The sequence below is a fragment of the Rhinolophus sinicus genome, linkage group LG01 (genome assembly GCF_036562045.2).
Source record: "Rhinolophus sinicus isolate RSC01 linkage group LG01, ASM3656204v1, whole genome shotgun sequence".
NCBI lineage: Eukaryota > Metazoa > Chordata > Mammalia > Chiroptera > Rhinolophidae > Rhinolophus > Rhinolophus sinicus.
Window position 1 is genome coordinate 194,020,250 of NC_133751.1, and position 12,166 is coordinate 194,032,415.

Sequence of the window (12,166 nt, forward strand, 5' to 3'; positions counted from 1 at the left end):
GTTGGAGCTATTGAATTAGAAGGTTGTATTCTCTGAAAAATAGTCACCCAAGTTCTACTTTGTTACATTGCTAGAACTTATTGAATTGAGGAGAAAGCAAGTGCCCTTTTAAAGCAGCCCCTGTTCCTGATGAAATGTCGAGAGTCACCATACGTGAGGTTAAATCAATCAAGACTCTTGGCAGGAGGTGCTAGAGTGAATACAAAGATGTTTGGGAGACACTTCCTATCATCAGGCAGTTCACAGGCCAGTGATATGCTCACGAGAAGGTGACCAATAGCCCATGGTGAGCCAGGTCTGTATAAACCAATGAATAGCCTGAGAAGTTACACTACTTTCCTAGGGCTGAGAACAAAGTACCACAAACTGGGTGACTTAAAACAACAGAAATAAATTTTCTCACAGTTCTGGAGTTAGAAGTCCAAAATCAAAGTGTCAGCAGGGTCATGCTCTGACTGAAGGCTCTAGGGAAGAATCCTTCCTTGCCTCTTCCAGCTTCTGGTGGTTCCTGGCAGTCTTCGGTTTGTGCCAGCGTAACTCCTGTCTCTGCCTCTGTTATTTCCCAAATAAGGTCACAGTCACAGGTACCAGGAGTTAGGACTTCAGCATATCTTTTGGGGGGACACAATTCAACCCACAGCAGATATCAGTGTATAGGCTGGTTGGAGGAAGGAGAGAAAGACTGGATTGGGGCAGTCAGAGAAGACATCTTGGCAATGGTGGGACTTGAGCACTTTCTCAAGGATGTACTTGGATGGAGAAGTGGAGGGTTGGGCTTCAAGTGGGTAGAGGGGAAATAGGAAAGAATGATGTGGCTGGAGTCACAGAGGTTGGCATGTATGAAGCATATCAGAGAATGGCAAGGAAACCAGCCTGGCAGGAGCAGAAGTGTCCTGTGGGGAGTGGTGCAGCTTGAAACTAGAGAGAGAAACTGGGGCCTGTCTGTGGAGCCACTCATGCATCACAGAAAAGTTGATGGCTGGGCTTGACCATCTTTCCTTATTCTAGAAAATTGCTCCACAGCTTCAAATACATTCAGAAGACAGAGAGAATCATGCAGAGAGGTATTATGCCCAAATCTTCTTCTGAGGTGTATCTTATTTCAAAAATGCTTATGGTGCATCCCATGATGTACGTGCTGTGGGTTTAGACTGAAGACCATATTCCTACTCTGGAAAGGGCACCATGAACTGAGCCGATACGTCATCAGCAGAGCAATAAGCAAAAGCCTGGGGTCTTGACCTTTCTTTTCTTTGGGCTGCAGTTTCTCACCTGTAAAGCAATGGCTTTGGCGTGATACACTGCAGTTCCCTGACTCTGCATAATACAGTGGTGTAACTTATATTTGAATAGATTTAAACTCTGAATATTGTTCAGAATATTGTTTATATTCATGTGTGTAGATGAATTTGTAAGTTCATCTACAAATATTGCTTCATGTGATATAGCATCTGTATAAGGTGGATATAATAGAGGTACTTTTATACCCCATTTTGATAAATGAGGATGTACTCAGAGAAAATTCCTTGATTTGGAGCAACACTCAGCTGGTTAATGTCAGAGCCAGAACTTGAACACAGGTCTTCAGATCCCTAGCCCAGTGTTTTCTATTGCACATCAATGTTTCCTATATAATCAGAATCTCTCCATTGGTTCACCTGTCCGTCTGTCCATCCATTCTCCCATCCATTTATCCATCCATCCATCCATTGATCCATCCAACAAGCAAGTATGTTTTGAGGATCCACCATGTGTCAGGTACTTGGCTGGGCCCTAGAGATATGTGGATAATTTAGGCAGGGTCCCTGCTCTCAAGAAGTTCATGGTCTGCTGGTTAAACTTGAGGTTTTTTTCATAATGGGGAGGCAGAGACTAGAATCCAGGTTGGGTGTTCTCCTTCTACCAAGCCAAGTTCACCATAAGAGCAAAGGTCTACTGGGCAACAATCTTGGAGCAGTTGGTTCTTTTTTTCGTTGCACTTTATAAACATGAAGCCGTTACTGAAGTCACATCTGGCTTCTTATTTAGTCCGTATCTATTATCAGCAACAGTATTAGATAGAGGATTGTCAAAAGAGAAGCTCTGATATTGAGTTAGCTATACTATTGAAATAGGGGCTATTAATAATAATAAAAAAAAACAAACAAAAAAAACAAAACAATCTTTCAGGCTATGACCCTTTGAATTGCATTGCATTGCTTTGCATTTCCAGTTGATAAAACCCTTTAATATGTGATTGGCACTTGGCCAAGTGTCACAATCTTAGGAAGCATCTATTTTACGTAGACCTTAGACCTCCGGGTGAGTGACCTTCGCAATTGCTCAGTACAGCTAAACCTCTGTTTCCTCATTTGCAAAACAGGGAGGAATGTGAATGGCACCAACTTCATGGGGTTCCTATGTAAGAAGCTATGTATAAGGTACCTGCAGCTCAGCAGGACCTCAGGAAATGGGAACTCTTCCCCATGCATCTCATTGAAGTAGCCTAGTGCCCTTGGCTGGCAAGCTTTGCTCTGCATGTGTTTTATACTCTGTGCTGGCCTAGGAGAAAAGAACATGTGGCTTTCATGACTCCCATCTCTGCTAAGATTTTCACATTGTCATCTATGTAGTAACCATAAGTGACCAAATGAGTGAGGTGTAACTTGGGAGACCACTGATGGATTCTGTGTTTTCAGTTGCTTTTAATTGAGTCAAATTAGTGTCTGAATGCATAAAATGGTATGCCCAAGGTCACAGTCACTGATCTTGTGACTTCTGACCCAGGGCTCTTCCCATTAAGCTGCCATTCCAAGATAAAGGCCTCAGAGGTGGGGACATCCTCAGCGTGTATGAGAAAGGAGATTGTTGGGTACCCAGACTCAGGTGCTACCCTTTCTCGAAGAACAGCCTGGGGGTGTGGAATGAAACACAGGGCTTTGTTTTACTGCTAATATTTTAACTTAATTTATTCCGTTTAGCTTGTCTGGATTTCAGGTTGCTGATGAGTAAGGATGATCACTTGTGGGCTGGTCCCATCTACCAGTGATCCAGAAATATGTGGGAACACTGGGAGAATTTAGATAGATTCCTTAAAATAGGAACTTCACCAAATTGCGTCATTAGGATTGGAGTGCCGTGAGCATAAAAATAAAACCTAGGCAAAGAACAGTTAAAGTCTAAGAAATTATAAGCAACAGAAGCAGAAATTATTCATTGTTACCAATCCTGGCGCTGTGTCCAGTGTTTGCTCTCCATCTCATACGTCTCTTCAGAAAAGAAACAACTAGAATTTGCCCTGGGACGCAGGCATTCTTGCCTGCATTGGAGCCAATGGAGCTGTTGGAAACTCTATAAATCTCGATTCCTGTACTGTGACCTTCAGCTCTTTAGGGACAGCACTCACTTTATGTTCATCCTGCAAAACACTGTAGATGAAACTTGCAGCAAGACCCCAGGGCTCTGTATCTGGCATCTTTGCCAGGTGAACAAAGGGAAAGGAGCTGCGGAGGGCTGAGCTGTTGTTAGGAGTTGGGCTTGGTATTCCCAGCCAGAAATCAAGCTCCCATTTCAGCCACCAGAGAACAGCAAAGCTCTAACTGAGGTCACCGTGCTCAGAAGGGGAAAGCAATTACGCGCCTTTCCTCCCGCACTTACCACTCTCAGTACTTCATAGGGATGCGTGTAGCATCCTTTCTGTCTGCCCTCTTACCAAGCTTTGTCCATGACAATAAAATTGGGCGCAGAAAGAAGCTGAATTTGGAAGAGGGAGTCTCACGTTTTATTGGCTAGAAGGTAAATACCTTTTGATTTTATTTTCAATTTAATACAAGGTGTGCCTTGAGAAATGCTTATGTTAATTTAAAACAGGAGTGCAAACAGTGTCAGGCCCTCGTGTGGCAAGGCCCAGTGTGTCTGATTCCCACAGGCACCTGGTCTATAAATCCAGGCCCTAGACCTGATACTGGCTCCCGGGGTGAGAGGAACCAGAGAGATGCTGGGAGATGTCTGGGTTCATGGGACCAGCCTCCATTGCTTTTCCACCAGGCGGTGTCTGAGAATCTGAGACAGGCGATACGGAGGGAGACATTGCAAAGCGATTTGTAGCAGAAACAACAGTCGTCTTGTCGTCAGATGAGGAACAGTGTTGAAGGAGCTCAGAGGGGGCTCTGTTTAAAATTCTGAACTGTGTTACACAGTTCTGGGCGCCGCTCAATCCCCACCTTGTTCATGATATCTTCCCAGCAGCCATTGGGGCTTCCTCTTCCCTCAGAGCCTCTGACACGCTCAGAGTCACTGTCGCGCACGTAACTATCTTTAACTATTGCCCGTTTGTTTTATTGTTTCCTCAGTGAGCAGATCCCTTGCGGGCCCCATGGAAGATTCTGGCTCATCTCTCTCTCTGACTTTAAGCAGACTCCGACAGGACACGTAGGTCCCCCACCTCACTCCTCCCCAGCTGCTTGTGCTGACTCTTCGCTAATGTCTCCACGTTCTGAGGCTAAGAGGACAGAAGCGTGGCACGAGGCATACAGGGGAAAGCTCATCCTTTCTGCTCATTCCGCCCTCCGGCAGGAGTGGAATGCCTGAAACAGAGAAGCTTTGTGCCTCTGACTTCACAAGGGCCTGGCTGGGCTCCTCGGAGAGAGTGTGAGCAGTGGCTGTCTACGTATCTCAGTGGGTATCTTTACATGGCTGCCCGCTCTATCCTTGCCTTCTGGGGGTTACCTTCCTGCCATGAGGCACCATTGTCAGTGGATACCCGGGCTAGCCATGGCAAACTGGCTCTCTGATCTGGAGCATGACTCAGTTGCTTACCTGTCCAAATGAAGTGATAGCTCCTACCTTCCAAGCCTCTCGTAGTTGATAAGGGGATTGGGAGATAGGAAGACACAGAACGGACAGTGTTGCACCTATGGGAAGTATTAGGTTGGTGCAAAAGTAATTGCAGTTTAAAAGGTTAAAAATAATTGCAAAAACTGCGATTACTTTTGCACCCACCTAATAGTATAGTACAATGGTTAGTGCAACACATGCACAGGATCCGGCCACCCAGTCGGGAATCCTGACTCTACCATTTACAGATGGTGTAACCCCAGCAAGTGAGTACAGTCTCTGAGCCTAAGTTTTCTGATCTGTCAAACGAGCCTAATACTGGTGCCTTCCTCCGAGGGTTGTGGTGGAAATGAAGTGATGCATGGCCAGGGGTGCTTGTTGTACTTACTGTAAGCACACAAGTGTTAGGTGCTTCTTAAGGAAGGTGCTGGGGTCCTGGGATGGATCTTTACTCCTCTTCCTAGCATTGCTGTGTAGCACACATCACATTTTGTCAAAGCCTCCTGCCTACTTCACTCTTTCCTTTGCTAAGCTCTGACTCCCTCTGGGGAAGAAACCATGTCTTATTCATCTTTGTGTCCCCCAGAGTCCTGACAATGGTGCCTGGCATAGAGAAGATGCTTGGGGTGGAAAAATATTAGTGGGGAAGATGGATATCTATGGGGAGAGTGGTGCAGACAAAACTTGGCAGGGCGGCAGCCATATTTGTATCCTAGTTACCGAGAACACTGGCTCTGGAGCCAGACTGCCTGGCTCTGTTCCACTCTCTGAGTCAGTTACTTAGCCATCTCTCTCCCCAATCTCCTTATCTGTAAAAATGGGGAAAATAATGGAATTTAAGGCATAGAGTTGTGGTAAGGATTAAATGAGATGATACATATAAAGCATCTAATGAGTAGGTTGGCTTATCTAAAGCTCTCAATAAATGTTAACTATTATTATCGCTACTATGACAGGTCCTATGCTAAACATAATGTATTTTAAGTGGTCTAATTCTCAGGACAGTCCAAGTTAGATATTGTTACCCCATCTCACAGATGAAGAAACTGAGAGGGAGTGGAGTAAAGCTGTGTATCTAGTATGTGAATGAGCCAAGATCCAATGCCACATCTGCTGATTGTGAGGCCACGTTCTTCTCCTGCTCTGAGCTAGGAGGGTCTGAGAGTGCAGCTTCTAGCATCTGCTTCTCTTGGGGGCGCAGAATAAGGCTGGCAGGTGATACCCCTGAAACCATCGACAGATCCACTCACTCACTGGCTTATCCAGGCTGCTTTGTTCAGCTCACTGGTGAGTAGCCAGTGTGAGATGGGACAGAAGCCAGTACAAGAGAGGACAGATGGACAGATCTGAGGGCTCACTTCTCCTCAATGTCCAGTAACCAGGGTCTGACCAGCCTCTGAGGAGCCTCAGTTAGATTTCTAGAAACCTTCCCTGGGGACCATACTATTCTGTGGTGATATGCTTTTGGGCCTCTGCAAATTGTTTTGAGTGAAGGTTTTCCCCAGTATTTTCCTAAGCATAGCAAGCAGACTCACTTTCCTGTAATTTGTAGGGTTCGTGTGCACACACACACACACACACACACATACAAATTAAAAACAAGCTCAGGCCTACTGCTGGCTGTTTCTCAGCTTTGCCTTCTTTATCACCACTGTCCTAATACTTGAGAGCAATAGCTCTTTCAGTATTCTAGAAGCTTCTGAAACATCTTAGGGTGCAGTTTTAGTAGACATGGTATAGCTGTCCAGCTTCTACTCCATCTTGATTTCCCTCCTCCCTTATATCTGTTGGCTGTTCTGATTTCTAATTTAATAATTTTGAGGTGGAGTGCGGGGAGCTGGGGGTCAGCGAATTTGCATCAAAACAATATTGAAATATTTGTCTCTGCGGTCACCTGATACTTGCTTTCTCTCAGCAATCGATAAAAGGACAACAATTTCTTGGGTTAGTGTCCTCTATCTGATATGTTTGGTGAGGGTATAGTGGAAGGATTTTGAAGTCTGTGAAATTTGGGTTTGAATCCCTCTTCTGCCATTTATAGGCTATGGAATCTTGGAAAAGTTCTCGTAGTCTGAGCCTGCCTGTGTCATCTTAAGATGGAAGTGGCAGTGTCATTCCTTTGTGGTTGTAGTAAGTAAGGATCAGAGAGGCCTATCAGAGACATACAGTAAATGTGAGGTCCCCTGTCTTTAAGATTTTAGCAAGGTGAATCTAGATTTCCCTCTTCATTCTCCTAAACTTAGCAATATATCATTTCTATTTTTCAGAATGTAACCTTCACTTTCTGTGAGTTTTCTAGTAATTGGAGATTCTGTAAGAGAGGAGAGGAACTTTTCATGATGAAGGAGGCTGTAGGACATTGCCAGCAGCCCCAAGGCTTGTGGGGTTCTCATTGTGCTGAGGAGAATAGAGTTCTTATATGTTGTTGTTTTCATTAGTATTTTTTTCCAGTAATTCAGATAGAATGACAATAAAATACAGTCTAGTGCTTATTAGGTGCTTCAAACCATCTATTCACTGCTGTGATCTTCATAGACTGTGAAATCTCCATTTCATAGATAAGAAAATTAAGGCTCAGAGAAGTTAAGTAACTTGCCCAAGGTAACCCAGCCCATCATAGTGAAGCCAGGATTTGAATCCTGGTGGATTTATTTCTTATTTTAGGAGCCTTTCCTTTGAGCTCTTCCATTGTTTTAACTCTTCTAATATGAAGTTCTACTTTCACCAGTGGAAAGGAAAATGGTAGGATTGGGTACCCACTGATTAGAGAAAACCCCACAAAGAAATGGAAACCCACCATCCAAATGGAAACCTCTGTCATTCAAGAAAAGCAGCACAAGATGGATGCTCGTAAGACGGGTCTCTGTGGCAGAAGGGTAAAGGGGAACAAAGTTGGAGGGATCAAAGATTGTTCTCTGTGGCCACCCACTGAGCTCATCCTGAACATTACAAGGAATTAAGGAATGCTTCTGAGTCTTAGGGCTTTGGCTTTGTGAGCTCCGCCTTGGGCCTCTGGAGATGAATTTGACTTTTCTTTGTCATTCATCATGGAGACCAACTCCACTTGGTTGCGTTTGTTCAGCTACTGAGCCAGAAAAGTGGAACCAAAGTTGGCTCCCTGGTCAGTGGCTGAATAATAAGCACCTGAAGGTCTCACCCCCAAGTAATGGTGACAGTACTGTGTGGAGGACAAAGGGGAATTTGTGTATGAAGCCTCTTTGTAAGCTATGATCGAATAAGCAACTCTAAAGCCTTATTATTACACGTGTACTGTGTGTTGGAGATTGGAGTGTTTGGAGATTTAAAATGAAGGAGAACTGTTTGTGTTCTCCATTAGAAAGAAAGATTAGGGAACTAACTAGATAGAAACCCTTGTAAGCAGGCAATGTTTAGAGGCATTGCTCCAAATTGGAAATTGTGCAGCTATGAGTCCAACTCTGGGTGGGTGTGATGCTTGGGAAAGACATAAAAGCCTGAATTATTGGAGGACTTTAGGGAAGGGAGGATAGAAAAGCACCTGAACATTGTGTTACAATAGAAGTACAGTAAGGATGCGTGGGGCGAGATCAAGGGGAAGAGAGTTCTTGGCACAGATCACTTCTGTAATGTATCCCAGACTCTTTAATTCCTGACCACGACCCTGGGGAGGAGATTATCACCTTCCCCAGCCAGCACAATTGGCTGGTAAGGAGGTTGTTAACTTGAGAAAATCACCAAAGATAGTACTGGGCAACTTCAAAAGTCCACTGTCTTTTTCAATGAACTTGTTGTGCAAGGCCTTAAAGAGAATACTAATAACAGCTAAAGATCAAGCTCCAGGTGGCTGTCTAATTCCAATGAAAATAATTCCCTTCTCCCCCGCCCCCACCCAGTCTTAGTGGATAAAAGAGGGCAGAATTAAAAAGGGAATGGAGAGTGATTTTTGGCACGGGCACCAAGTCTGTAGTGGAGGAAGACTATTGGTGTTGGCAGTGTGCAGCTAGGTTTTTTTCCCAGCAACAAATTTCCCTCTCTCCTTGAGGGCTTCGAAGGTCTGTACGTAGAGGTCTTTGTGTTAGTTGTACACAGCTGTACATGCCGTGTAGTATTTGCCTTAGTTAACAGTATGGAGGAAGGAGCGTTCGTTGTTGGTTTTTTTTTAAAAAACGGACTTCTTATAAACAAATATGTTGCCCCCTTTCCTAGAAGCTTCCATGCCGACTTGAAAATACTCTGTTTGAAGATTAGACTTGAGGTCTTCAGGCCCTCTTTGTGGAATTTTGTGTTTAATCAATGTTCTATCAGTTTCTGAGATTGAGTTCCTCAATAAGAATGTTACGTGAATAGAAGTTTCGGTAGTTAAATAAGACTGCCAAATGTGAGTTTAAACAAAATTTAATAAGTATCTTTACTGCAGAACTTTCCGGAAACTTTAATATGTAAATTTGTTTGGAAACACCTAGAATGGGATAGACTTTCACTCCCCAAATTATCTGACCCTTTTTTCACAGACGCATCTTGGGAAATAAGTTCTGCCTTTTCTAAAAGAGCAGGAGTGGTTGCCATTAGATGCAGGTTGAGCAGACATTTCCCTAGTTGTTCCTGGAGAGGAGGCCTGAGTCAGGTGTCATATGCAACATGTGGCAGCACATGGTGTGTGTGTGTGTGTGTGTGTGTGTGTGTGTGTGTGTGTGTCTGGATGGTGGTTGTAATGGGTACAGTAGAAAAGAGAAGGTGGAAGAAGAGAGGAGAATCTGCCTTCTCCCTTTGGGAACACCGAGGCTTATGGATTTCCTCAAGAAGTCTTTCTTCCTAAGTGCAATAGTCATGGGTAGAATTATAAACCTATTTCCAGTGGCTCAGTATTTATAGCTTGTCATTGACATATGCAGATCTCTGTGGCTGAAAATAGTGACATCCAGTCATTTGGGCCAATTTCTGAATTTTCCTCAGGGATTTGTGTTCAGGGAAGTAATTTTATGGCAAGAGCAAAGTTGCTGGAAATGGTTGTTTCCCTGAGAAGTTTTGTCCTTTTATTTACCCTTATAAAGGAGACAGGCCCTTTCAGATGGCTCCAGTCCAGGCACCTCTAACACTATATAGTGGGTGAATAACCCTCCCTGGCTTTGTGAATTCTGGTGGGGTCGATCATTTTGTCAGTTCTCTTTCTTTGTTGTCTAAAAGGATTTGCACTCCGGAGGGTTTGGGGGTCTGTGAAGCCTTCCACATTTTCCATCTATACCGTTTTTGTCTCACTGGGCTGCAGGGGAAAACCACACCAAAAGGCCTCTCTATTTCTCTCAGACAGTTTGGGCAAACCCAGAGAATGTAAAGAATGGCAAAGCCAGGAAAGCCATACGGATACACATTTTGAAAAACAATCTGGAAGCAGGGCTTAAAAGTTTTTTCTAAGCCCTGGCCATACCAAGTGGATTTTCTTTGAGTAATTTAGAAATTAAAGACGGAAACCTACCCCCCAAAGAACTGAAGTCAGCATCTATATGCAGTCGAAGGACTTCGGGAAGAGAACAGGCTTGTTTATTAGTCTTATAGTATCTCTTTTCCAATAAAACCCCAATTGTCTGCCTTGTACATGTTGCCATTACAGTCAAACCAGGTCTGTTGGTTATTTATTTATTTAAGATGTTTGGCCTGTTTGGAAATTAAACACTTTCTTGGATTTCATTTCCTTGGGCCAATGGCGGACTGGCTGGGGGTGATCCTAAGAGGATACATTGATAAAAGCCTTAATAGGGTAGCACAACGGGAAAAAGCCAGAATGAATTAGCTTGCTGTGACATGGCTAACATCATTGCGTTTATATATGTTTCATTAAGCGGGGGCTTGACAGCTTTATGAGGAAACAGTGGGGTTTGCAATGGAGGAAGGCCCTGTAACATTGCCAAAGCTGATCGTGGCCTGTGCCATGCATGCTCTTTAATAGAATAATATTTGCGCAATGAAAATGTCATTTTAAATGACTGGTTTGATAATCCCTTAAGCTTTTAAATGATCTGCAAAGTCTGGAAACTCTACCCCAGTGTTTAAAATTGACAGGAACATTAATGAATGCAAACATTAAAGGATGGTCCCCAGCTTTGTTTCCTGAGTCAGACATTACTTACTGGGGTTTCTTTCCTTTTGTCTCTTGCACACTTTGGGCAACTCAAGTGTGTTCACGGAGCAGTTGTAGCAGGCTTTCACTGTGGGGATGTTTTTGGAGAGGTTTCTCAGCCTGTAGTGGGAACCGGAGTTACTGGGGTTGATGCTAACAGAAGTTCCTTCATGCAGAGAAGAAAAGGCACCCCTTCTGGGAGGGAGTTTGCAGAAAGGGCCCCTCTGGGCAGAGCAATTAGCAAAGGGCTTCCTTCTCACCAGCTGGTGCATCGTGAACCAGGGTCTTAGGGTGCAGGGAGGAGGAGGGATTCAGGCCCCTGGAGCCCCCTCAGGCCATGTCCTACACAACTATATGCAGCATTTTTGGTGATATCTACCTTGTTTTGTTCAAATCCCCTTTGAACCAGGAGAAAAGTGTCCCTCTCCCAGACAAATATTCTGTGTTATATGAGATTCTAAGAGGGGACTTACCTGGGACAAAAAAGCCCCACTTACTCCTTTCTGGAGTGATTCTGGAAAATTCCAGAAATAAATTCCCTTTAATGACTCTGGAATAGCATAGGAAGGCTGATGGAGAGATTACCTTCTCATGGATTGAGGAATAGGATGCAAATCTTGGCAAACTATAGACCCAGGGTGTGTGTGTGTGTGTGTGTGTGTGTGTGTGCGCGCGCACGCATATCTGGCCTGCTGTCTGTTTTTATAAATAAAGTTTTATTAGAACACAGTCATGCCCCTTTGTTTATGGTCTGCTACTGCTTTCCTGCTATAATAGCAGAGTGGTATGGTGGTGATGGAGACTGTCTGGTCCACAAAGCTTAAAATATTTGCTACCTGGCCCTTTACAGAAGAAGTGTGTGGACTCTTGCCCCAGAACACTGGGCCAAATGAGGTAGAATCCCTGGCTTGAATCCTGGCTCTGCCAAATCCTATGTGTCGTTAGGCAAGTTACTCAATATCTCCATACCTCAGTCTCCTCGTAAGTAAAATGGGGATAGTAGTTGTGGTCTGCCCACTTCATGCAGCTGTTGTGAGGAGTCAATGATTGAGCATGAGGGAAAATGTGTGAGAGATTATCCATCTGAGGTCTGCCTGGGGCTAGCTATTGGACCTTGAGGAAAGCTCCTGGATTTCTTTAGAGCTGTTTCCTCATCTGTAAAATGAGAGGCATGCTCAAGATGAGCACTTTCCAAGCTTTAATGCGCACAAGGTCATCTGGGGGGAGTCTGGTAAAAGGCAGATTCTGATTCCATGG